Consider the following 26812-nt stretch of genomic DNA (forward strand, 5'->3'; position numbering starts at 1 on the left):
AGTCTGCAGGAGGGAAGGAGGGTGGAGGAGGGGCAGGATTTCTTCAAAGGGCAAATTAATGCATGCCAAGCTAACACATGCCGACCAACTTTACTGAGCATCCCCTGAATGCCCATATTTGCTGGACATTTCACAGGAGCCAAGACAACTCTGAAGGGTTTTACAGTCAATGGAGATGATTAGTAAACCTTCCTTCAAACAGAGAAATAACAGGAAATAATGGGAAACATAGATTGCAGTACACACAATTGTAGAAGGAAGGAAGCTGTTTTCAGAGCCCTAGGCCCATCCCATCAAACAATGGTGCTCCAAGGGTAAATTGAGTTCTCTTTGGCTGGGCAGAGAGCATAAGGCCAAGAGGGAAAGATATTGGGGTGCCGGGCATCACAGCAGGCTCCCTTTCTGCCTTCCCACACCAGTCCCCTGACACCAGCTGGATGTCACTCACTTCAATTCAATTCAATCCAATTCAATTCTGACATCAGCTACCTGGTGTTAGCACAAATCCCACAGGTTAAGGGGCTTAGTCCTGCAAGACTGCCCACATCAGGTACCAACTACAAGTCCTGGGTGTCCTCAAGCCACCCACACTTCTGCCTGCCTTGCTATAAATTCAGGGGTTCCTCTACACCCCCACACCCCCATTTTGGGTTGATAAAGAATGACTCAGAGAACTCACTGGAAGCATTATATTTACAATTACCATTTTATTGTAAAAGATACAAATAAACAGCCTGATGAAGATGCACACACAGCAAGGTCTAGAAGAGTCCCAAGCACAAAACTTCTGTTGGAGTCAGGGTGTGCCACCCTTCTGGTATGCCAATATTAGTATGTTTACCAACCAGGAAGTTCTCCAAGCCTGTTGTTCAGAGTTTCTATTGAGGTTTCATTATGTAAACATGATTGATTTAATCACTGGCCATGTAACTGGACTCCATCTCCATCTTTTCCTGGAGGTGGAAAGGAGAGGGGAGTGGCTGAAAGTTCCAACTCATTAATCCCTTGGTTGGTTTTCCTGAGAACCAGCCTCTGTTCTGAAACTGTCTAGGGGATCTGCTGTGAGTCATCTCATTAGCATAAACTCAGGTGTGGCTGAAAAGGGCTCATTATGAATAACAAAAGACATTCGTATCATTCAAACTTCTGAGGGGTTTTGAAGCTCTGTGCCAGGAACCTGGGACAAAGACTAAATATATTATTTTTGACTTTATCCCACTTTCCTACTCACAGAGAAGAAGGAAGAGAATGGGGGAGCGTCCTGGGTGTTTCGTGACTTCATTGTGGGAGGAGGCGCCGGAATTGTATGAGTGGTTGAAGGAAAGTATGAAGAAAACAGAATCACAGATCATCTTTACTTAACTGAAGGTCTATCCTACAGAAGAGGGAGCCTCTGCCAGGAGGAATTTGGACCAATGAGCGAAAGTAATGGGAAACCAGTTTTCAGCAGGAGCTGATGGGGTGGGCTGCCTTGAGAAGTAATAAGCTCCTAGTGGATATTTTAACAGAGCTGAATGCAAGTTCCATGTGAGCATCAACTCAGTCGGACTTGACTTCTGCTGTGTGCCTGGGGCCTGAATATTACCTGACAGGGTAGATCCTTACTAAATATTTGGTAAATATTTGTTGAATGCACATTTGTTGAGGAGAAGGGAAGTTAGTTTAAATAACATGAAAACCTAGGCCCAGTCATAAGTCTTTAGTATCCAGCCATTGTGCTGGCTTTTGTGGGAAAAAACAAAAACAAAAACAAAAAAAATTCTTCTTAAGAAGCTCACCACAGTAAGTGCTGTAAGTGGGGAGATAGACATTTATGTCTAGAGCAAAGTTTAATAACAAACAAATCAGTTCCAGTTAAAGATGGCAAATTGAACCCATTCATTAGTTTACACTCCCCAAAGCCGATGGAAATAACAGTAAAAGGATTTTATTAAAAGGCATAAGCCCGTCAGTTCAAAGGTGGAATGCAGATGGAGACTTCCAGGTAAAAATGGTGAATTGAATGCACACAATTCTTCTTGCTCTTCTTGAAAACCCTGAAGTGACTATAAAGGGATTTTTTAAAAATCAGAAGCCCACAAAGATAGAGATGAGACAGAAATTCGGCAGGACTTGTTTCACAAGATACAGGTCACAAGGACACTGCTAATAAACAGGATGTTGCAAAGAAGCCAGTCAAAACCTGCCAAAACCAAGATGGCAACAAAAGCAACCTCTGATTGTCCTCACTGCTCATTATATGCTAATTACAATGTATTAGCATGCTAAAGGCACTCTCACTAGCGCCATGACAGTTTACGAATGCCATCGCACATCCAGAAGTTACCTTATATGGTCTAAAAGAAGGAGGAACCCTCAGTTCTGGGAAGTCTCTGCCCCTTTCCTGGAAAACTCATGAATAATCAACCCCATATTTAGCATATAATCATGAATTAACTACAAATATAGCCAGCCAACAGCCCACAAAGGCTGCTCTGCCTATGGAATAATCACCTTTTATTCCTTTAGTTTTTTTCTTTTTTTTCTTTTTTGAGATGGAGTTTTGCTCTGTTGCCCAGGCTGGAGTACAGTGGCACGATCTTGGCTCACTGCAACCTCCGCCTCCTGGGCGATTCTCCTGCCTCAGCCTCCCAAGTAGCTGGGATTACAGGTGCACACCACCATGCCCTGCTAGTTTTTGTATTTTTAGTAGAGATGGGGTTTCTCCATGTTGGCCAGGCTGGTCTGGAACTCCTGACCTCAGGCAATCCACGTGCCTTGACCTCCCAAAGTGCTGGGATTATAGGGGTGAGCCACCATGCTGGGCCTATTCCTTTACTTTCTTAATAAACTTGCTTTCACTTCATTCTGCTTGCTCTTGAATTCCTTCCTGGGCTTGAATTTCTTCCTGCACAAAGCCAAGAACCCACGTGGCCTCCCGGGCTGAGCCCCAATTTTGGGGTTTGCCCTGTGCCAGAAATAATGGGAGAGAAAACAACAGCAGCCCAAGTTTGGAAACTGTAAAGCAATGAATGAGTAAACTGAGTAGACTAGGAAAAGCTGAAGCCTAAACTGAAAGAGGGGAAAGCTAAAAAGCCAATTCCCACTCCCTTTCTCCAAAACCCCTCCAGAGTGTCAGGCATTGGTGACACTACTGTTGCTGGAAAGTAGAATGAGGAAGGGAGCTAAAATAAGGAGATCTTGGGCCGGGTGCTCATGCCTGTAATCCCAGTGGCTCATGCCTGTAATCCCAGCACTTTAGGAGGCTGAGGCAGGTGGATCACTTGAGGTCAGGAGTTCAAGATCAGCCTGGCTAACATGGTGAAATGCTGTCTCTACTAAAAATACAAAAATTAGCCAGGTGTAGTGATAGGCACCTGTAATCCCAGTTACTTGGGAGGCTTAGGCAGGAGAATCGCTTGAACCCGGGAGGCAGAGGTGGCAGTGAGCCAAGATTGCACCACTGCACTCCAGCCTGGGTGGCAGAATGAGGCACTGTCACAAACAAACAAACAAACAAACAAACAAAAACAGAGACTGGGTAATTTATAAAGAAAATAAATTTATTTTTTATAATTCTGGAGGTTGGGAAGTCCAAGAACACGGTGTCATCATCTGCTCAGTTTCTGCAAGGGCCTTCTTGCTGTGTCATAACATGGTGGAGGGCATCACATGGCAAGAGGGCAGGAGCATACCTATCAGCTCAGGTCTCTTTTCCCTGATGGGACTGGTGGCTTTATAAGAAGGAGTTTTACCCTGATGATCTTACTTAATCCTAAGAATCTCCCAAAGGCCCCACCTCCAATTGACATATAAATATGAAGATTGTTTCCAACACATGAAACTTGGGGAACAGATTCAAACCATAGCAGTGGCCGGGCACAATGGCTCACGCCTGTAATCTCAGCACTTTGGGAGACTAAACCTCAGCATAGGGGTGGTTTCCCTCACGGTGTTTTCATGATAGTGAGTTAGTTCTCATGAGATCTGATGGTTTTATAAGTGTCAGGTTTTATAAGAGGCAGGAAAAATCACCTGAGGCCAAGAGTTTGAGGCTAACCCAGGCAACATAGTGTGACCCTTCTCTCTCTCTTTTTTTTTAGATAGAGTCTTACTTTGTCACCCAGGCTGGAGTGCAGTGGTGCGATCTCGGCTCACTGCAACCTCTGCCCCCCAGGTTCAAGCAATTCTCCTGCCTCAGCCTCCTGAGTAGCTGGGATTACAGGTACCCGCCACCATGCTCGGCTAATTTTTGTATTTTTAGTAGAGATAGGGTTTCACCATGTTGGCCTGGCTGGCCTTGAACTCCTGACCTTGTGATCCACCTGCATCGGCCTCCCAAAGTGCTGGGATTACAGGCGTGAGCCACCATGCCTGGTGGTGTGACCCTTCTCTACAAAAAATTAAAAAATTAGCTGGGCATGGTGATGTACACTTGTAGTCCTAGCTACCTGGGAGGCTGAGGTGGGAGGATCCCTTGAGCCCAGGAGATGAAGGCTACGGTGAGCTGCGATCACACCACTGCACACCAGCCTGGGCAACAGAGTGAGACTCTGTCTCAAAAAAGAAAAAAAGAGTAAACTATAGCAGTGGATAATTGCTCTTTCTCCATGCTGGCAGAAGACTGAGGTTTGTTCTTGGAAATGGTAAAACGGGATCTCTGGATTGGGGGATACCAGGTTGAGGATAGAGACACTATGTTAAAAAAAGGGGAAAGAGATGAAACTGTTGGAAGAAAAAACTTCCCCTCTACCAGCTTGGGTCTGTGTAGTTGGGGCCCTGCAAATGAATGGACATAAGACAGATTAACAGGAGAAAAGACAAACGTGCAGGAGCAGTCAGTAGTGAGTGCCTTGCTGGACAGCAAGAGTGAAAGGTTTATACATGGTTAACAAAAGAAGGGGTTAGGGCTTCAAGGATAGGACGTTCTGATGAACTTTCTTTACACAATTTTTTTGGAATGTCGTAGTGTCCAAGGTCAGTTGACCTCCCTGGAGGGTGGGAGGGGGGCAGGGTTGTGGCCGCTGACTCACATAAAGCTGTGTTTTAGTCAGATAAGGAACATACGGATCATGTATCTTTCTGTTTCTCCTTTTGTGTTTTTGGTCTCTTCGAAATGAACTTATGCATATAGGAGCCTGAGGACTCCATATCCCTCTCCTGAGAATGCTGACAGTCAGGCCTTTACTTTCTAAGCCAAAGACCGGAAGAGTTTTTTTTCTGGGGAATCTGGTTAGCTCAAGAGGAAAGACTTAAAGATACAGACATCAGAGGTTCCCCAACTACATAGCCATTCACCCTACAGGGATCTCATGGTCAGACAGGTCCCATTCACCCACTAAGAGCTTCCAGTTAACACTCGGTCCCCAACTCACACAGGAGCTAACAATGCAGGAAAGTCAAGACAAACAAGACAATAAGCAACTCAGCAGTGCTAAGTGCAATGTAGGAAGAAAAAAACTACTGAAGAACTATTATTAATATCCTTAGATAGATAAGTGAAGATAATTGCATGAAATAAGAAATGGATGCTATATAAAAGAACAAAAAAGAGCTCTTAGAAATTAAAAATATAACAGGAGAAATTGAAAATTTCAGTAGAAGCATTAGAGGATAAGGTTTAGGAAATGTGGGGGCCAAAACCCTCGGACCTCTGGAGTTTTGAGGAAAATTTGACATGCAAAAGACGAGTATGAACAGCTATGTAGAAATACGATAGAAAGAAAGAGGGTCGGACCTAATGCTGGTAGACTGAGTGGGGAAACGCAGCAGGGTTGTCTGTCCAGATTCTTCTCGGCCTCTCTGAGAATGCTTTCCTTCCGTTGGGTGTGCATCGGGACCCTCTCTGGATTAGGGGGTCTCACAACCTACAATCTAACAAGATAGGTCAGATAATTTCTTTATGGCCAGTTTTTTACACAGAAAGGCAAAGGGAAAATGAGAGTAACCTTTTTAGGTTTCATGGCTGGCTTTGGGGAAAAGGGATTCTTGCTTCTGCGACTGGCCTTGAGGGAGAACTGGACTGAGAGACAATGGGCAGGAGAAGATCAGAGAAGAGCTTTTGCCTTCTGAGGCTGCTGCTGAGGCCTTCATTTTGGGGTATTGTTTCCTGAGCCCAAACAAATCTCTCAGAAAGTGGAATGATATGGTTTGGCTGTGTCTCCACCTAAATCTCACCTTGAATTGTAGTTCCCGTAATTCCCATATGTCATGAGGCGGACCTGGTAGGAAGTGATTGGATCACAGGGGAGGTTTCCCCCATGCTGTTCTCATGATAGTGAGTGAGTTCTCACACGAGATCTGATGGTTTTATAAGTGTCTGGCATTTCCCCTGCTGGCACTTCTCTCTCCTGGCACCTTGTGAAGAAGGTGCTTTGCTTCCCCTTCACCCTCCGCCATGATTGTAGGTTTCCTGAGGCCTCCCCAGCCATGCAGAACTGTGAGTCAATTAAACCTCTTTCCTTTATAAATTACCCAGTCTCAAGTAGTTCATTATTTATTTATTTATTTATTTATTTATTAGACAGAGCCTCACTCTGTCACCCAGGCTGGAGTGCAGTGGTGCGATCTCAGCTCACTCCAACCTCTGCCTCCTGAGTTCAGGATTCTCCTGCCTCAGTCTCCTGAGTAGCTGTGATTACAGGTGCACGCCACCATGCCCAGCTAATTTTTGTATTTTTAGTATTTTTAGTAGAGCTGGGATTTTGCCATGTTGGCCAGGCTGGTCTTGAACTCCTGGCCTCAAGTGATATGCCCTCTTTGGCCTCCCAAAGTGCTGTGATTACAGGTGTGAGCCCCTGCACCCAGCCCTCGGGCAGTTCTTAATAGAAGTATGAGAATAGACCAATACATAGAACAAAGAAGACAAAGAGATAGAAAATAGAAAAGATAAGAAAATTAGTGGAGTGGTCCAGGAAGTCCTTTATATGAAGGAAAGAAAACCTAAACAGAGGAGGGGAAGTTGTAAACTAACTCAAGAAAAGTACCAGGCCAGAAGAACGTGAGTTTCCAGACTGAAAACGCCTACCAAGTGTCCAACATGGTGAAAAAATAGCTCACACCAAGGTGCAAAATCATGAAGAGAAGATTCTACAAGTTTCCTGAGAAAGACAAGGAAAAAGCAATCACTTACAAAGGATCTAGTATCAGAAAGGCATCTTTAGCGTCACAATCATGTAAATATTGATCTAACAAAAATTGCAATATACACAAATCGTCAGCATGGAGAGGAGGAGTGTGTGTGTGTGTGTGTGATGGCAGGAGGGGGAAGATGGCCAAATCTTCATACTATATAATGGCAAATCAATAGATAATGCCAAAAATGGAATAACAAAGACGTAGCAACAGAAGCACATTTTAAAGAGATTTGGAGGTAAATATCAAAAGAATCAGCTAAAAGCATTGAAATAGTTGCCTCTAAGGAGTGGTTGCCTCTGCCTAGGGTGGGTGAGGGGTTGGAAAGCAAGGGATTACTGTCGTGTTTTGTTTTTAATTTCAAACCCGGTAGAATTATGTAACTCTTTAAACCTTGTGGATGCATAACATTCATAAAATTAAAAAGTGGAACTAAAAAAATGTTGGGCACATGTCTTTTGCTATGATATTGTATGTATTTGTATGTCATCTTTCATAATAAAAATGTTTTAAAGAAAAAAAATCCCAGTCCTGATGATAACGTCAGAGGAGGGAGAGATTTCTGTGGGCTGGAGAAGCCTTCGTGACTGGGGCTTTCTTGAGCTGAGTGATGAGCTTGGATGAGAGTTAAATGGGCAGCGGGAGGCAGGGGGGCTTTCTGTGACGAGGAGGTGGCAGACAGCAAGGGCTCAGGGAAGCTCTGATGTAGGTGTGTTTAGTATGTCTCTTGCTCCGGTTGGGTAAAATGCTACCCCCTCCCCCTGTACTCTGCTCACACAGTGAAAGATGAGGTGGATTTTGAGGGAGACGGAAAGCCAGGCAGAGGGATCTGGACTTCCCCTGGGAGGCTGGCACCATGGGATGAAAGGTGTGCCTGAAAAGGCAAGCTGCCCTGGCCACAACCAGGATGGGCCCATGGGAGAAGCTAGGGCAGTGACTTTGCAGCAAACCAGTGATGGCCTTGGGTGGTGGCAGTGGAGATAGAAAGAAGGGAAGGGTAAAAGAAAGTTTTGAAGTTGAAGGAAAAGAACTTGGTGGTGGCTGGAGGAGAGAGGTGGAGTGAAGAGTCCAAGGTGGTGGAGGCTTTGGGTGTGGGAGAAGGATGGAGATGTGGGGAGAAAGAGGAACACAAGGAGTGGGATTGGGGGAACCGAGGATGGGGTTTGAAAGTGTGTAGGGGCAGAGGGAAGGGCCCGCAAGTAGAAAGGACTTCCTGGGAACTGGGAGGGAGGAGGAACTGCTGATCTAGAGGAGAAGTTCGAGGTGACGGGCCAAAGTCCACGGTGACAACTGACATGTTTCTCAGGCTTTGCAGCCTTTCTCGGGCCCAGCCTCATTCAGCTTTATGGGAGAGACGGACTTATCTCCATTTTACCAAAGGGGAAACTGAGGCTCCCAAGAACTTACCCAATGGTCACATATCAAAACTCTCATTTTTTGCCCAAACCACTGTGGTAGGTGACAGGAATGGATGTTGCCCCTGAAGGAGGTTTGTAGAGTGAGGAGAGCAGAGGGTACAGGGCCTGAGCACCCCCAGGTGGAGGGCAGGGGAGGCAGGGGAAGAGTCAGACAGGGAGACAAGAGAAGGGAGAGTCTGGTACAGATGGGGAGAAAGCACAGGGTTGAAGGGGATGTCAGGACAAAAACAGCTGCCAATGAGATGTACTAGGCTCATGCCCCAGGCTGAGCACTGTGCTCAGCTCCTTATCTCAGTTGGTCCTGATGACAACTCTATGAAGTAGGTGAGAAATTAATGAGGAAACAGGAACTAAGCCCTTTCCAAGCCCACTCATCAGTGAGTGTTGCAGCCAGGATTTGAATCCCAGCATCTGACTCAGAGACCTGGAATCTCAACTCTGCCATATTGCAGGCCATAGGCCTGCAGCCAAGGGGATAGGAGACAGGAGCAGTGGTTTTTTTAAAATTTAAATATCTTTTTTTTTTTCTTTTGAGATGAACTCTCGCCCTGTTGCCAGGCTGGAGTGCAGTGGCATGATCTCAGCTCACTGCAACCTCTGCCTCCCAGGATCAAGCGATCCTCCTGCCTCAGCCTCCCGAGTAGCTGAGACTACAGGCACATGCCACCACGCCCAGCTAATTTTTTGTATTTTTAGTAGAAACGGGGTTTCACCATGTTGGCCAGGATGGTCTCGATCTCTTGACCCTGTGATCCTCCCACCTCAGCCTCCCAAAGTGCTGGGATTACAGGCATGAGCCACTGCGCCCGGCCAAACATCGTTTTTATGTTAAAAAGATAGATTTTTAAACCATTTACCCAAAATAGTGATGCTCATCATAATAAATAAAAGTAAACCATTACTAAAAGCCAATGGGACTTCCTCCTTCACTCCTTCTACCCCCAGACATTGGTGCACTCACCCCGCTACGGGTAGGGATGGGACTGCCTGGGACCCCAGATCAAGGACAAGCTTCGGACCTGGCTGGATTTCATAAAGGACAAAGCCCTTGGGATGGTGTATGAATGTTCGTGTTTCTGCAGACACAAACAGCATGGCTGTGGGGAACAGCCATCAGCATGAGGGCCCCTCAAAAGTTAAAAAGCTACTGATGCTGCCTTGTGGCCTGGCCTGCTCTGCAGTGGGTGTCCTGCCTGTGCAGAGAGAGAGGAGTGTGTATGAGACAGTGTGTGTATCAATGTGTGTGTGTGCACATATTTGTGAGTTTCATTGTGTGACTATGTGTGTGGGTCTTGTTTGTAATGATGAATTGTGTCTGTGAGCAAAGAGTTGTGTATGTGCCTATAAACCAATGTCTGTGTGTGTATGTGTGTGCAGGTATGTGAGTCTGTAAGTGAAAATGTAAGGATGTCAATGGTGATAAATTGTGTATCTGGGGACGGGTACATTTGTGCATGGGAGCGCCTGTGTATTAATGTGTGTGCATATGTGCATGTGAACAGAAGTGTGGGATGCATGTTCTGTGATTATGGGTCATGTGTAAGAGGGCAGATGTATATAAATATGTGTGTCAATTATGTGATGTTGTCTGTGGATGGAGTGTGAGGTGTATGTGGTTATGAATCATGTGCCTGGGGCACGTTGATTTGGTGTGTGTGTGTGTGTGTGTGTGTGTGTGTGTGTGTGTGTGTGTAGTGGTGCCTGGGCATGAGTGAGAGTGCATGGGTGCAGGTCTGTTTATAGCCTGTGTGTGCTGGGAAAAGGCATCAGAAGTCCTTGCCATTCCCTCATCCCAGCCCCCAAGCCCTCAGAGCCTGCTCCCATTTGGGTCTAGAGCAGCATGTTCGAGAGAGATGTGAACATCCTTTGAGCTGCCTGTAGCCGGTCTGGGGAACAGTGACAAGGAAATGCGCTTGTTTATACCCGAATACCTTAATAAACCATAAAATTTACATGTGTGTTGCAGGGAGGACGGGAACAGGCAGCATTCAACTTGCAGGACATGCAGATATTAAACTCAATGTGAAAGTTAATTTGTAAGCCCAGAGAGTGAGTCACGCTGGAGACAAGACTCCCAGGCCCCTGCGAGATCTGGGGCACCATTTCCTTTGTCGCTCCTCTCTCCCCTGCACGGCTTTTAGCAGAGCCTTGGAATAACATTAATTTATCTAATGCGTGCACGCCATAAGTTACTTTTTTAATGATTATGATCAAAATATTGCTGAAAATTGATGCCAGCTGCATGTGTTTCTGTCGGAGTTCATAATTGCCATTGTAAATTGGGGAGCAGCTCGGCTCCAGGAGCCTCCCTGAGTAACGGCCCCAATACCATTACCGAGAGGTGGATAAAAATAAAACTGCAGATCGTGCGGCGGAAATACACCAGTGTGAGTTAAAAGGATAATTAGTGGAGCAGAAAGGGAAGCGGGACTCTTGTCTGCTCTGCGGCCCACGGGGGTGAGGACTGTGCCGGAGGCTGGTCCCAGGCTGGGCTAGGGCTGGGTGGCAGAATGGCTCTTAGGGAAGGACCCAAGCAGGTCCCTGCACCTCAGTTTCTCCTTCTGCAAAATGGAGATAATAGGAACACCCAGGTGATGCATGTGAAAGTTCTCCAGAAACCCACAAGTTCCCTATCTAAGTAAAGGGATTATTCTTGGGCTAGGGAGAGAGTGCTTTTTCCATCTTCCCCATCAGGAATGGTTTAGGCTGACTTTGACTTTCAAAGGAAACTGCAGTTCTAGGACCAGAAGGCTGCCTTAGAGTGCAATGGTAAGGAGCACAAGCCTTACGATTCTTTTATTTATCCATGCATTCACTTGAAAATATTTATTGTGCACCCTCTATGTTCCAGGACCTATCCAGGCATTAGGGATAGAGTAGTGAACAAAACAGAGATCCTTGCCCTGCAGAGCTCACATCCTAGCAACGGGGCCAATAAGCAATGAAGATAGCAAATAAACTGGGTAATACAGAAGTGAATTATATGGCACATTACAAGTGGACACATTGTAGTTGTATGACTTTAGACAGGTTACTTAACCCAGCACTGCTGAACCTTTTTCACATAGTGGCCCATGCCATCATCATCTTAGTGACAATGCAACCTACTAACAACCCATTTGATTGTCATAGTGGTAATAGTAAGAACAATCACTTATAAGGCATCAACTGTGTGCCAGACACTGTTCTAAGGGCCTGCCATATAGGCGATTGATGATGATGGCATGGGCAAGACTATTTTTCTTGAACCTTCATGCTATGCCATTAACCCTCACAAGGAATCTATGAGGCAAGGAAGTGATCATACACTGTAGGGCTGGTGGGGTAGTCCCATGGAGCTGCCGTTCTGCAGCTGAGCAGAATGAATTTCCATATCAGAGAAATGGGAACAATAACAGTGCTCAGCTCCCAAGGGTTGAGAAAATGCCTGGGAAGTGCCCAGCACAGTGCGTGGCACAGTATGAAAGTTCAAGAAAGATAAGCTTGTTTTTGTTACTAACCAGTAAGCCCTGAGACAGGGGAGAGTCGGGAAGCTGGTTAGGGGCATAGAGGGGAGCTCATTAACCTATCAGTGAACCTAGTTACCTGCAGAGCTGATACATCACCTAAGGGACCAAGCGGAGGCCACTGAGGGTAGATGGCCTGTGAGAGGCAATTTCAGTGGGGAAGGGTTCTTGTTCCTGGCTGGTGTCAAACAAAGAGCAAATCAGGACTTAGGTGAGAGAGGTGAGAGAGACTATGTGAAAAGACAATTGCAATAAGAGGGGAGGGTTACTGCAATAGGGAAAACACAAATGTCTCAAGGTCAGACAGAACGGGTTTTTAAAAAAACAGGGAGGCTATTATTATTATTATTATTGTTGTTGTTGTTGCTTGTTTGTTTGTTTTTGAAACAGGGTCTTGCTCTGTCGCCAGGCTGGAGTGCAGTGGCACAATCTCGGCTCACTGCAACCTCTGCCTCCCAGGTTCAAGTGATTCTTGTGCTTCAGCCTCCCCCTCCTGAGTAGCTGGGACTACAGGTGCACACCACCACACCTGGCTCATTTTTGTATTTTTTGTAGAGATGGGGTTTTGCTATATTGCTCAGGCTGGTCTTGAACTCCTGGCCTCAAAAGATCTGCTCGCTTTGGCCTCCCAAAGTGTTGGGATTAAAGCATGAGCTACTGCACCCAGTCTATTATTATTACTATTATTATTATTTGGCAGAGCTAGCTGAGGTTTATTTTGGACCAAAAAAAAAGCAGTTGAATTTTTTTGTAGCTGGAGGCATGGGCAACGGGGGTCCCCAGGCAGTAAACTCCCCAACGGGTGGGCTGAGGGCTAGGGCTGAGCCTCAGGTGGGTCTCCTGTTCCCTGTGCTCCCCAGAACAGCAGCCTCCCTCCTAGGCTCTGGGGCAGCCGCAAGAGGGGCAGGCTGGGAGTGGCTGCCGTGGCTGTTCACTTGGGCAGGACATCAGAGGACTCCAGCTTCCCATCGCGGGTCTTAATCTTCTTCACAACCACGGCCCTGGTGAAGCTGGTGCTGCTGAAGGAGCTGGAGCCCGCGCCAGAGCCAAAGCTGGAGCCCCGGCTGTAGCTGAGGCCGGGGCCTGCGAGGCCCCCAAAGGCCGAGCTCAGACCACCTGCATAGCTGCTGGTGGTCTTCGTATGGATGTTCATGTTCTGCATCTCAGACTCCAGCCGGCTCTCCTCGCCCTCCAGCAGCTTCCTGTAGGTGGCGATCTCCATGTCCAGGGCCAGCTTCACGTTCATCAGCTCCTGGTACTCACGCAGCGGCCGCGCCACGTCCTGCTTGGCCCGCTGCAGGGCGGCCTCCAGGTCGGACAGCTGGGCGTTGGCGTCCTTAACGGCCAGCTCCCCACGCTGCTCGGCATCTGCGATGGCGGCCTCCAGGGAAGCCCTCTGGCCTTTGAGACCCTCAATCAGCCTGGAGTCGCCTGATGTTCCAGTTCATCTTGGAGATCTCAGTCTTTGTGCGCCGCAGGTCATTCCCGTGCTTCCCAACCAGCGTCTGCAGTTCCTCATACTTGATCTGGTACATGCTCTCAGCCTCAGCCTGGCTGCGGTTGGCGATCTCCTCGTACTGTGCCTTGACCTCAGCGATGATGCTGCCCACGTCCAGGGAGCGGCTGTTTTCCATGGACAGCACCACAGATGTGTCCGAGATCTGGGACTGCAGCTCCCGGATCTCCTCTTCCTACAGCTGCCTGAGGAAGTTGATCTCTTCAGTCAGCCCTTCCAGGTGAGACCCCAGCTCTACCTTGTTCATGTAAGCTTCGTCCATATCCTTCTTGATGAGGACAAATTCATTCTCCATCTCTGCAAGCTTATTGATCTCATCCTCATACTTGTTCTTGAAGTCCTCCACCAGCCCCTGCATGTTGCCAAGCTCCACCTCCAGCTTCAGCTTCTCTTGGCCCAGTCTCCAGCTGCCGCCTAAGGTTGTTGATGCAGCTCCCGAACGTGTTGTGTGTGTTGCTCTGAGCCGTCTTCTGCTGCTGCTGGAGGCTCTACTTGGTTTCCAGCATCTTGTTCTGCTGCTCCAGGAACCGTACCTTTTCCATGAAGGAGGCAAACTTGTTGTTGAGGGTCTTGATCTGCTCCTTCTCCTGGGTGCGCACGGCCTGGATATTGGGGTCCACCTCCAGGTTAAGGGGGCTCAGCAGGCTCTGGTTGACCGTGATGGTGGTGATGCCTCCTGCTGGCCCCACCATAGCCTCTGCCCAGGCCACCCCGGAAGCTGCTGCTGCCCACTCAGGAGAAGCTCAAGGAGCTGATGTGGGCACTGGGCCCACTGGTGTAGAAGCGGCTGCTGAAGACCCGGGGTTCAGAGGTGGACACCTTGTAGGACTTCTGAGTCACCCTGATGGACATGGTGGAGGGAGGAGTGGAGGCAGGTGGGCTGAACCAGGCGGAGATTCCAGAAGGAGCGGAGAAGCTGCTTCTTGGTCTATTATTTTTAATAAATAAGGCTAAAAGGAGACAGGTGCGGGGAGTGGGGCCAACAGGTGGCCTGGCTGGCGCTGATGCAGGAATGTTTGCCCCTGCATCCTGAGCAGGGGTGTTGAGAAGGGCGTCCTGAGTTCCTGTGCTGGCTCAGGCTGAGAGTGGGGCAAAGTTCAGGGCAGAGATGCCTGACTCAAGTGTGGTCGGGTCAAGCTGGTGGCATTTTGTCTAGATTGGCTGCTGGTTTGGCTAATCAGTTATGAGACAAAGGATGGGACTTAGGAGTGTCTGTGCCTGGCCTTCTCACACCTAAGCAAGGAATCTTGGGGAACGGGGCTTCTTGGCAGTGAGCCTTTTCCTAGAACACAGAAGGGTGGGGAGTTTCTTGACCATCAGGCACAGGGCTCAGGATGCATTTAGCATTGTCACTGGCCACTGCAGCCTGGAGTGGAATGGAACAGCAATTTAGTCCCACCTTGGAAATGGGAGGGCAGGGATGGGGGAAGCTTTAGAAGCTGGTCCTGGCTAGAAAGAGGTGTCATGTGGTAAGAGGAGGCAATGGTGCTGGGCAGTTCACAGCTTGCTTGACCTCCCTGTGCTCCCCACCTGTGGCCCAGGGAGACAGTGGGGACTGGGCCACCCCCTGGTCTATGCCCTGGACCAGCAGAGGCAGAGCCCCATCCCTCTGGGTGGGAGCAGAGGCTGGAGGTGGGAGCCCAGGAGCCTGGGCCCTGCTGTCTCCCACCAAATTTAGAGGCTGCCCCATGTCTGACCTCTGCCGGTAGGGACAAGGATTTTCTTTAGACTCTTCCCTCCCAAGCCTTCTTTCCAACCATCCTATGGGAAGATGTGCAGGAGATGGCCATGGTTACAGAGTGCCCTGAAGCTGCTGGGGGCCTGGAGGCCGGACCCAGAGGCATCCACTGGGTCTACAGCCTCTCACTCTCACCCTCCCACTGTTCTTGCTGTGCCAGCCGTGGGTTGTTTGACTGGAGCGACGGATGCCTCCCCACAGGGAGAGGGCAGGAGAGGAGCTCAGCCGCTGCGCTTTCTCCAGGCTCTGCTCTCCAGCCTGAGCCAGTCCTGCGGCACCCCCCAGCCGCCTCTGGCCTCCTGGGCTGCCGATGTACCACCCGCTTGTCTTCCCGTCGCTCAGGGTGACTCCCTAATGACTATAATCAGGGTGTGCACGGAGAGGTGAGGGAGGGACAGCAAGTGCTTCCCTAGACAGCCCATCCATTAGTGGGGCAGCAGCCTGTCACAGCTGTCCAGAGGCAGATGAGCCCGGATCAGACCAGAGAGACCTGGGGAGGGAGACCAAGAGCCCCTCTCTTCTCCGTCCCTTCTTCCCCTTCCCTGTTCCTTGGCCTTCTGCTTAGGAACTCTGCTCTAATTATAAATGGTTTGACAACTTTAGGCCAGGCTCTGCAATTAAAAATAAAGAAGAAGACAGGCAGCGTTGTCTCGTAACGATGCCTTTAATTGGTGGAGTTAATTTTAACAGGGCCTAGTTCAGTGCCTTGGAGGAGGCAATTCCAGAATTGGGGCTCTTCCTGGCATCCCCTGAAAGGCTCGCCCAGCCCAGCCCATTTACCTCATCAGCCAGGGGCTCCTCAGGCAGTGGGGGCAGGATCTTTATTTATTTAATTTTATCTCCAGTGCTGGGCACACAGTAAGCAGAAGAAAGGGCCTGTGGTGAGGGAGACCCAAAGCATCTGGAGCTTCCACCCAGTCAGGAGGATTGCCTGAGGCCAGAAGTTCGAGACCAGCCTGTGCAACATAGTGAGACCCCCGTCTCCACAAAAAAAAATTACAAAACTTAGCCAGGGGTGGTGGTGTGCACTTGTAGTCTCAGCCACTCAGGAGGCTGAAGAGGGAGGATCGCTTGAGCTCAGGAGACCCAGGCTGCGGTGAGCTGTGATGGTGCTGCTGCACTCCAGCCTGGGCAAGAGAGCAAGACCCTGTCCCCCACTCCAAAATAAATTAATTTAAAAAAGAAAAAGAAAAAAGAAACACATTGGGATGGTGACTTGCAAGAAATAGAAAGAAAGCCTCCCAGACTGGCTCAAGTGACAAGGGAGACATTGCAAGTGCGAGGGGGGGCTCTTGTGGATACCCCAAGGAAGGAAGGGAATAACAGCTGATCCATGCAGGAGCCTGTGTCAGGGAGGGAAACCCCTCCCTCTCCCTCTGAGACTTCCATAATTGAGTCTGTGAAATAAACGGACAGCAGGCAGATTAACAGGAGAAAAGGTAGACACGTTTTTTTGTGTGCACAGGAGCGTCACATGAAGGAAAAGTGCATACCCCAAACCCAGCGAGATCTAGAAGCTGAGATGCATTCTTCATAGAGGAGGGAGAAGGGGGGATGCAGGCAAGTTAGGGGAGAGTATACGAGGTTTGGAAAAATGAACGGGCCCTTGGGAGAATAAGCGACGGTCTGACAAAGTCTGCCTGGGTGGGTGCCCCCTAGACCCCCAGTTTCCTCTCTCTCCTGTGATAGGAGCCAGTCTTCTCTGCTTGATGGATTCCTGGGGAGGGGTTCATGACAACTGGCTTCTTTTTGGAGGACCTGTCTTTAGGCAGATACAGGGAGTTCAGAGAGAGAGAGCCCCTGACTGCATTTACTGCACCCCAAGTGCTCTCAGTTTGAGGTAATCAGCATACCAGAGCTGAATATTTTGGGGTGATATTTCCTGAACTTTTTTTTTTTTTCCAGAAACCAGGGACGCCAGAAACCCAACCTACTTTCTCCATCTCTCAAGGCCTCCCTAGTAGCCAAGACTTCTCTGTCTCAGGGGTCTCGCATCCGTTTCGGGACCAGCCTCCCCAGAGGTAAGGGACAGTTTTTCCCTTTTAACTTCAGCTCATGCTGAAATTAAATCCTTTCTTTAGTTCTTTTAGCGCTGCCAAAGACAGGCTGGTATTTTCAAATATAACTGTATCTGTTAAAAGCTAGAAAATAGAAATAGAAAATACAAATAGCAGAATCAGTTTTCCAAAGGGCAGATTCTGAGTGCTAGGAATCCTGGAAGAAGTAGAAACTCAGTTTTCTAAATTCCAAGCAATGCAATAACTTTTCTCTAACCTTCCAAGAGCTGGGACAATTCTACCCCTGCCTCCATGAGATAGATGCCTCAGGTGGAATCTATAGAAGCAGAATTGTCCCAGTCTTTTCAAGGAACCCCTTTAAGAATAGAGCCTGGCACATAGTAGGTGCTCAGTAAATATATGGCATCCTATTTTCCATCAAGTGCAACAGTTTAGCAGGATATTTATTCCCTCCTGGGAGGAACAAGAAAGACCCCCCAAAGACAAATCCTTCTGTAAATTAAACTTCTTGGATCTAAGCCTTCCCTCATCCCCATTACCTAAGCTTCATCCCTAAATCTTGCCAGTTTCATAAGAGGCTGGATAATGTTTTTGAAATAGTAAACCTACGTGTTCCTATTGCCTGGTAGCCCGGCACCCACTGAGTCAATGACATCGATGCCTCTGGGGAGGGCGGCTACAGCCTAGAACAAAGAAGTCAATTGAGTTGCTGAATGGATTTTTTTTTTTTTAACTCGAGGCAGATGCAGATACAATAGTCTATGGGCAAAGCGATTTTGATTTGCAAGAGCTAGAGCTTAAGAGAGAAACAGTTTAGCTTTAAATTCCAAGAAGTCTTAGTTTAAACTCAAGACTGGTCATTGAATTTCTGAAGGTTAACCATAGAGTGTCTGGGGATGCAGTAGGTGTTTCAGTGTTGATTAAATCAACCTTTCTCCACGTGCAAAAATCCATCTATGTGACTCAACTTTTATTCTCATGCAATGCTTTAATGAGTAGTAGTAGTTAACATTGTGATTACCTTGTGCTAGGTACTGTGCTAAGGGTTAGATAACTCATTTAATATTCTCAACAACCTCATAGAAATGGTAGCACGATTATTCCTACGCTCAGATGAGCTCATGTCGATTGCCTGCTACCCAGCTATAACAATGCCTCTCTGTCTTTCAATCAGTTCTCTCACTTCTGTTTCCATTGCTCCTTCTCCATCCAGGTTCTTGTGCTTGCTCTTCTCTCTGCTGGGAAGATCCGTTGACACCTTGTCTCTTTGGAGAAATCAGACCCCCTTGTTCTGAGGCTTCCAGAGACAAGTAATCATATCCTTTTCCATGCCCCAGCTAAACCTGTGCACACACAGGTTTTCTTTTTGCACGTTATATACAGAACATTACTGTAATTATTTGTGTACGTTGGTCTTATTCTTTGCTCTGACAGTAGTGGGGTTTTCTCTGTATCTTTAGAATCTAGCAAATGCTCGGCACATAGTAGGGACCAATGATTATTAAATAAGTGACTGATGGATGAATGGGGGAAAAAAAGTTAACCACAGAGCAGAGACCTGAGGGTAGTTGCCCCTCCACGCAGGAGAGGCATCTTGGGAAATTGGGGAGCCCAAGGAGAGAGGCAGAACCATCATTTGGAAGGAGCTGTTGGGTCTGGTCTCCACCTCTGCCTCTTTTTCTTTTTACTTAGAGGTCAGAACCCCAGGGGGTGATAGAGACCACAGGTGCGTCTGCTCAGCCCCAGGCAGTTTATGCCCTGCTTCCCTCTGGAACTCTCATAATATCCTGCATCAGCAGGGAACAGACAAGCAGAGCAGAAGGTGCCTTTAGGCAGTGCGAGGGCCTGAGATCCTTGCAGCTGATCCTTCCCCATAACCCCCTTCAAGTTCCTGGCCTGTAGCTGGTACCAAGGAAATCTGGAGTGTCCTCCAATCTGAGAGATGAGGACTAGGGGGACAAGTCAAGTCTAGCAGGAGGGGAGCAGCCCAGCAATCAAGATAAATAATATTTTAATGCAACACTTAAAAAAAAATGGGCAAAGTATGGCTCATGGGATTTCTGCCTAGTTTTATTTTTAATTCTTTTATTTATCTATTTATTTACTTATTTATTTTTTGAGACAAGGTCTCAGTGTTGCCTAGGCTGGTCTCAAATTCCAGGGCTCAAGCAATCCTCCTGCCTCAGCCTCCTGAGTAGTTGAGACTACAGGCTTGTGCCACAGTGCCCAGCTGTTGCCTTTTTTTTTTTTTCTGGTTTTATTTTGTTTCGTTTTTGTTTTTGTTTTTGAGATGGAGTCTTGCACTGTCGCCCAAGCTGGAGTGCAGTGGTGCGATCTCAGCTCACTGCAACCTCTGCCTCCTGGGTTCAAATGATTCTCCTGCCTCAGCCTCCCCAGTAGCTGGGACTACAGGCACCTGCCACCACACCTGGCTAATTTTTGTATTTTTTAGTAGAGACAAGGTTTCACCATGTTGGCCAGGCTGGTCTTGAACTCCTGACCTTGTGTTGTGATCCACCCAGCTCGGCCTCCCAAAGTGCTGGGGTTACAGGTGTGAGCCAATGTGCCTGGCCTGCCTGGCTTTATGAATAAAATTTTATTGGAACTAGGGCCAAGATTAGAGTGAGGTGAGTGAGACAGGATCATCCATGTGAAGGGTTGGATCCTCCCTCAAAAATTTGATATATTGTTCTGATTTAAAAAAATTTTTTTAATTAATTTATTTATTTAGAGACAGAAGTTTGCTCTGTTGCTGGGGCTGGTGTGCGGTAGTGTGATTATGGCTCACTGCAGCCTTGAAATCCTGGGCTCCAGCAATCCTCTTGCCTTAGCCTCCCAAGTAGCTGGGACTATAGGCACGTGCCACCATGTGTGGCTAATTTTTTAAAATTTTTGTAGAGATGGAGTCTTGCTATGTTGCCTAGGCTGGTCTTGAATGTCTGGGCTCAAGCAGTCTCACTGCCTCAACCTCCCAAAGTGCTGGGATTACAGGTGTGAGCCACCACACCCAGCCCAATTGCTGAGTTCTGGGGCTATACCTAATATTCTGTGCCTGTGGTGAGTGCCTTGGTTTCCTTGCCCCAGTCTTGGCCGAGGAGGTGGGACCTGTGTCAGAGGGGCTGGGGGAGTGGTAAGGGCTGCTCCCTCTATAAGATGACTTTGCTTTTTGACAAGAGCACAGGCTGGATTTCAGTTTCTTTCACCATCTCAGCAGCCCCCTCTGTACAGAGTAGAATCTGCAAAACTTTACGGGGTGGCCATGTCTGGAGAACAGACTACAGATTAGTCCGCCCACAGGTAGTCCACTGCAGAGGCAGATGCACCACGAACAGAAACCAATGCCCAGGACCATTGAGAACAAGCTACCCTTCAGCCTCTCTTCTGGGGAGGCAGGGGGAGCCCCTTGGCTGGGTATGGTGCAATCTCAGCTCACTGCAACCTCCACCTCCGAGGTTCAAGTGATTCTCCTGCCTCAGCCTCCCAAGTAGCTGGGATTACAGGCGTGCACCATGCCTGGCTGATTTTTGTATTTTTAGTAGAGACAGGGTTACATCATGTTGGTCAGGCTGGTTTCGAACTCCTAGCCTCAAGCAATCCACCTGCATGGGCCTCCTAAAGCGCTGGGATTACAGGTGTGAGCCACTGCCCCTGGCCGGTGATTTGTCTTTTAATTGCTGAGTTATTAGAATCCTTTATATACTTTGTATACGAGAATGTTATCAATGGCTTCCTTTTGTGTAGGGGGATGCGTTTCAGTCCCTTCAGCTGGCCTGCAAGGTTCTTCCACATCTAACCTGATTTCCTTTACTGCTGGTTTTGTCTCCTGCTACTCCCTTCCTTTTACTGATAACGCTTTTTCACTTCTCCGTCCAGAAAATGCTTTCTCTCACAACTGGCCTTTTGAAGATACCATTCCAAGGACATTATTGTCCCTTCTGACTCTCCACTTAAGGTTCTTCTCTGTGGGCTAAAAAGATGGTGCAGACCGGCCGTGGTGGTGCATGCCTGGAATCCCAGCACTTTGGGAGGCTGAGGTGGGAGGATGGCTTGATCCCAGGAGTTTGAGACCAGCCTGGGCAACATAGTGAGACACTCTCCCAAAAAAAGTTAAAAAAAAATTAAATAAATATTAAATTAAGAAATAAAAAGATGATGCAGCAGGCAAGCTCCATGCCTGCGAGCTGGTCTACGTTCAGGGCCAGCCGCTGAGGGCACGTGTGGATTCTGGCCCTGTGATGCTGACAGTGAGGTGGTGGAAAGTGATTGTAACACTGTCCCTGTGATCCAAGGTGGGCAGTGAATCCCTCAAACTTAGAGGAGATGTTAAAGGTTATTTAGCCCACCCTCCTGTCCCGGAAGTTGGAGCATTTCTGCATCACCCCCTTCTAGCCTGTCCTGTCTCTGGATTCCATGACGGACAGCTGGGGATACTCAACATGGCCTTTGGGGAATGGGGGTTGTGTATTTGCCTGCAGGCAGGCAGCTCTGGACTTCAATCCTGGCTCCACCCTCAGCCAGGGAATCTAGGGCAGGTGTCTTTAGTTTTTCAATCTGCAGATTGGGCCTAAGTAGTAACACCTGCCTGGTGGGGCTGTTATTTGGCATTGGGCAGGCACTCAGCAGTGTTGGTTTCCTTTCCCGCCTATTAGAAAACTTGTTCTCAGATTGAGCCTAAATCTGTTTTCCTGTGAATTCTAAACATTGGTCTTGGAGCCACAGGGGGCACATCTCTCTCATCCCCCTGTCTGTTCCATGTTTGGAGTTTGTCCCCTTAAAAGCCTCTCTTCTGCAAACTCAACATCTTCACCTCCCTCAGCAGCTCTGCACAGTCACCCATGCTGAGGTGAGCCTCACCCAGACGTCCTTGAGAGGCAAATCCATTCCACAGTCATTGGGTGCATTTTTGATATGGTTAGGCTTTGTATCCCCACCCAGATATCATCTTGAATTATAATCCCTATAATCCCCATAATCTCTTACAGGCCAAGGGAGAGACAAGGTGGAGGTAATTGAATCATGAGGGCGGCTCCCCCCATGCTGTTTTCACAATAGTGAGTTCTCACGAGATCTGAGGGTTTTATAAGTGTTTAGTAGTTCCACCTGTGTTCATTCTCCTTCCTGCTGCCTTGTAAAGAACGTGCCTTGCTTCCTCTTCTCCTTCCACCATGATTCTAAGTTTCCTGAGGCCTCCCCAGCCACACTGAACTGTGAGTCAATTGAGCCTCTTTCTTTATAAATTATCCAGTCTCAGGCTGTTTTTATAGAGTGTGAAAACGGACTAATACTATTATCCATGGCGTTAGGTCATTTCTGTCAGGATGGGAGCCATTTCTGATTCACTACGTGGGGTAGAGCTGTTTGCACTTGCTAAGTATGTAATAAATATGTGTTGACTGAGCCTGTCTCCCTTGGTCAGAGGGAGTACTCTTGCCCCAAGTCTTCTCTCCCTTCCTCAGCTACAACTTGAGGCCAGGGAGTGAGGCAGGCAGTGTATTGTAAGACCTTCCATTAATTCACTCGAAACATTTACCAAGCACCAGGCTAGGGGCTCCGATAAGAACTCTGTGAATTTCCTAGGGGCTGCAGTAACAAATTACCACAAACAGCATGGCTTAAACAACAGACATTTCTTCTCTCGCAGCTCTGAAGGCTGGAAGCCCAGAATCGAGGTGACGGCAGAGTCATGCTCCCTCTGAGGTTCGAGAAAAGAATCTGTCCCACACCTCTCTCCCAGCTTCTCATGGCTTCTGGCAGTCCCTGGCATGCCTAGGCTTGTAGAGCCTCACTCCAATCTGTCTCTGTCTTCACACGGCATTCCCTCTGTGTGCCGCTAGGACCACATTTCCCTCTTCTTAAAAGGATGCCAATTGCGTTGGAGTGAGGGTCCACTCTAATCCAGTGTGAACTCATCTTAACCCTGATCATATCTGCAAAGACCCCGTTTCCAAATTAAAGTCACATTCCCAGGTTCTAGATGGACATGCATTTTGCAGGGACAGCAGTCAATAGTACGGGACACAATGCTTGCTCTCAAGGAGCCCATTGTCTGGTGGAAGGGGGAGCAGACCTGTTAACATAGAGGAGCGATGTGGTGATTGATGGAGGCATATGCTGGAGCAGAGAGAGAGCATGTGTGCTGGGAAGACCCCTGAACCAATCTCTGAGGGGACAGGAGCTGGTCAGAAGAAGCATGTGAGTGAAGGTGGGCGAAATGGCCTGGGGCATGCAGAGAACTCCCAGGAGCTGGTGAGGCTGGAGCCCAAAGAAGAGATCAGGGAGTGGTGAAGACAAGGCCAGGAGGTGAGCAGGGGGCAGTTGTGGAACACCTTGGACACACGGGCCTTTATCTTACAGGCAGCCAATCAGAAGCCAACGAAATACTTTACGCAGCAAAATGATAAGGCCAAATGTATCTTGAAAGCTGACTCTGGCATCCATGTGGGATGGGTTAAGGGGTGAGACTGGAGGCCAGCGAACTAGTTAGATGCTGTTGCTAGTGCAGGCTAGAGATGTGAAGCGGTCAGCGGCTGATGGGGGTCTTGGCCAGTTCATGCCCACTGTTATTCCAGAGATAAACACTGTGGACCTGCATCACAAACACCATTCTGCCGGTAGAACTTGATCTTCATAAAAGGAAGACATAGAAAGACATCAGAAATTGTTTTTTAAGAGCAAATGTTGGATTTTCAAGGGATCTGAAGTCAAGGTTGAATTTTCCAATGAGCCAGCTGGACTCTTCTTGGCATTTAGACATCCCAGGGTTTGCTTTCCATTGATTTTCCAGTGGGAACCTCCTGACATGCATGATCTTCCTCTTACACTGTCGGCCCCTTGTCAGGTGCAGTTTCTGGCGAGGTCTTAAATTTTTCAGTGGTGCCCAGCTAGCTGGTGAAGAAGCCCTTAGGTCTGGGCAGCCTGGGGATGCCCCTTTCCTGTAAGACTGTGTCAGACACTCTCTTTCCTGGGCTAAGATCTTCCATGGGCCAATGCCAATGTGAGTGGCAAGGGAGTCCACGCACTGTAGGGCTCTCCCTCCCAGCCCATCTGTGCCCTTGCATGGCTGTTCTGAGTCAGAGGCCCCCTCCATTTAGGACGTTGTAATGCGGCCTTTCTTTACCCTAGACAAAGGAGATACTGCACAGGCAGTTGTAAGTGTGAGTCTGGGCTGTCGGTATCACTGTGGGTGGAGTTGGTTGGCAGTTGAAAGGCTTCAGGGCCAAGCTGTGGGACCACCCACTGTCTGATGGAAGTGGGTGATGAAAGAAGCATGACAAAGTGCAACCCCAGAGAGATGGGATTGGTGGTGGATGGGGGAGTGGACACTCCCAGTGGCATCCCAGACAGCTGTTTTCATTGATGCGTTCTATAGGGAAAATTGTGAAAGACTTTGAAATGGACCAAAAAGATGATTGTGTGTCTTGTCTAGCATACTCTTCTGGGTTTTTTTCTGGCTTTCATGGTCTTTGAGCTATTTTACAGCCCTGGAAGTTACAGAAAACTGGTAATAGCACAACGAGGAAAGGGCATGTGAGGCTATAGCAAGAGGACACACAAGCCAGGAAGTGAGCCCCCATCAGACACCTGAACCTTGATCTTGGACTTCCAGCGTCCAGAACTGTGAGAAATAGATTTCCCTTGTTAAAGCCACCAGCCTATGGTGTTTTCTTATGGCAGTTGGAGCAGACCATGAGAGCTATATTTCAGGTTCTTTGAGATTTTCTTTTAACCAATTGTAATATCTTACTGGTTCCCCCATGAATTAATGAACTAAATACAATTTTCGACATAGGTTGGTTATTTGTATGAGAGTCACGATTTTGTCCTTAAGAAAAAGTTATTCTTTGACCATTCAATCATTCAGCAGAATGTCTGTTGATGCCGGCCCTGGCCCTGGCACTGTGCTAATGGCTGGAAATACAGAGATGAGTTCAACATAGTCCTTGTCCTCAAAGAGCTCCTTGTGTGGTGCAGAGGCGGGCAGGAGGCACACCAGCGAGCATCAGAGTGTCGGTGCTGAGGCTGCAGTTGGAGGAGGTCGCTTTTGGCAGGGATTCGGGGCAGGGCTGGGTTTTTCTTCCTGGGAAAAGCATGAGTTTTGGAGTCAGACAGGCCTAGCTCTAAGTCCTAAATTCACCACTTCAAAGCTTTGTGGCTTCAGATACATTCATTTTCTTATCTGTGAAGTAAGGATAGTATTTTCATCTTAAGGGTTTATGAGAAATAAATGAGGTATTGTGTGCAAAGAGCTTAGCCCAGTGCCTGACATATACTAAATGCTCAACAAATGCTAGTCTCAGCCTTCTGGGCTATGATTTCAGAGGTGCAAGGAAGGCCCCTGATTCCTTCCTCTCCCTGCTAGGAGACACCTGAAATTCCTTTAGGAAAGGAAAACCCTTTCATTACACAGCTAGCAAAGCACTCCCAGTATAAACAGCCTGGGACAGGAAGTGTAGTGACTCAGCACACGTTAATATGTAATTTGTTGATGCCAGGGCTTCCGCTTAGAGAAAGTTTTCATAAGCATAACCCCTTGCCTGTGAGTGCCTCTGAAAGCACTTTCACATCTCTGACCTCACGTAATCCCCCCAGCGCCTATCTGGGGAGGGCAGGCCCTGGAGGATCATCCTTACTCATTTTACCAAGGAGAGGACTTGGGCTTTGAGCCATGAAATAAATAGTCCATTCCAGGTTACCCAGCCCTGATCCAGGAGCTGGGCCTCAGACCTCGGTCTCCAGACTCAAACAATGCACCCTTTCCTCCAGTGGAGTGAAGAGGGAGAGGAGTCACTCTAGAAGAGAACTTGGGGAACCTGAGCTTAAAGAAGCTGAGTCAACCCTGGGTGGAGGAAGCAGAGCCTCCCAGGATGGCGGGTTAAGGATCTGCTCTCTATAAGCTGTGGAATTCTTACCATGTTGGGCTTTGATTTCTTCTTTTCTAAAATGGTGGTAGTAATGCTTGTCTCACAGGGCTGCTGTATGGATAAAGAGGTAACACAAGCAGTGTCTAGCACAATGCTAGATGGAAGGCTTCAAGCCACACAAGGGCAGGAACAAATCTGACTTGCTCCCCGCTGCATCCCAGCAATCGGTAAAGCACCAGGCACGTGGTAGGTGCTCCAGTAGTATTCAGCAAAGGAATGGATCAGTGAGTCGCATGTGCTCAGTGCACAGCCACTGTTGTAGTTATTGTACAGGAACAGGATTGCTGGTGGAACTCACCGAGCCTGCGGACATGGAAGAGAGCCTGGAGGAGCCGGGTCTGCAGACACCTTTCAGTGGCTGTGGGGAGGGCAGGCTCAAGGAAGAATTCAGTTTCTTTGGATATGAGGGCTTTGGGACACCTTCTGTTCTGAATGGAGGAGCCAGGAGCTGGGATACTCCACACCCAGGCCAGGGGACAGGGTGACTTCAGGTAGAAGTTGTAGGCATGCAGGTAAGCCCCAGAGAGCATAAGGAGAGAAAAACCCAGGTCCATGCTAAACCAGCAGGGGCAGCCCATGTGG

At 48.1% G+C, this 26812-nt stretch overlaps 2 pseudogenes; one reads left to right on the forward strand and one right to left on the reverse strand.

Annotated features, from left to right (window-relative positions):
• Positions 1-9653, forward strand: part of LOC116476213 (hippocampus abundant transcript-like protein 1) — a 194479-nt pseudogene extending 184826 nt beyond the window's left edge.
• Positions 9654-12797: 3144 nt separating this feature from the next.
• Positions 12798-14420, reverse strand: LOC116477453 (keratin, type II cytoskeletal 8-like; annotated as a pseudogene).
• Positions 14421-26812: the final 12392 nt, after the last annotated feature.

The sequence above is a fragment of the Hylobates moloch genome, unplaced genomic scaffold, assembly GCF_009828535.3.
Source record: "Hylobates moloch isolate HMO894 unplaced genomic scaffold, HMol_V3 SCAFFOLD_11, whole genome shotgun sequence".
Classification (NCBI taxonomy): domain Eukaryota; kingdom Metazoa; phylum Chordata; class Mammalia; order Primates; family Hylobatidae; genus Hylobates; species Hylobates moloch.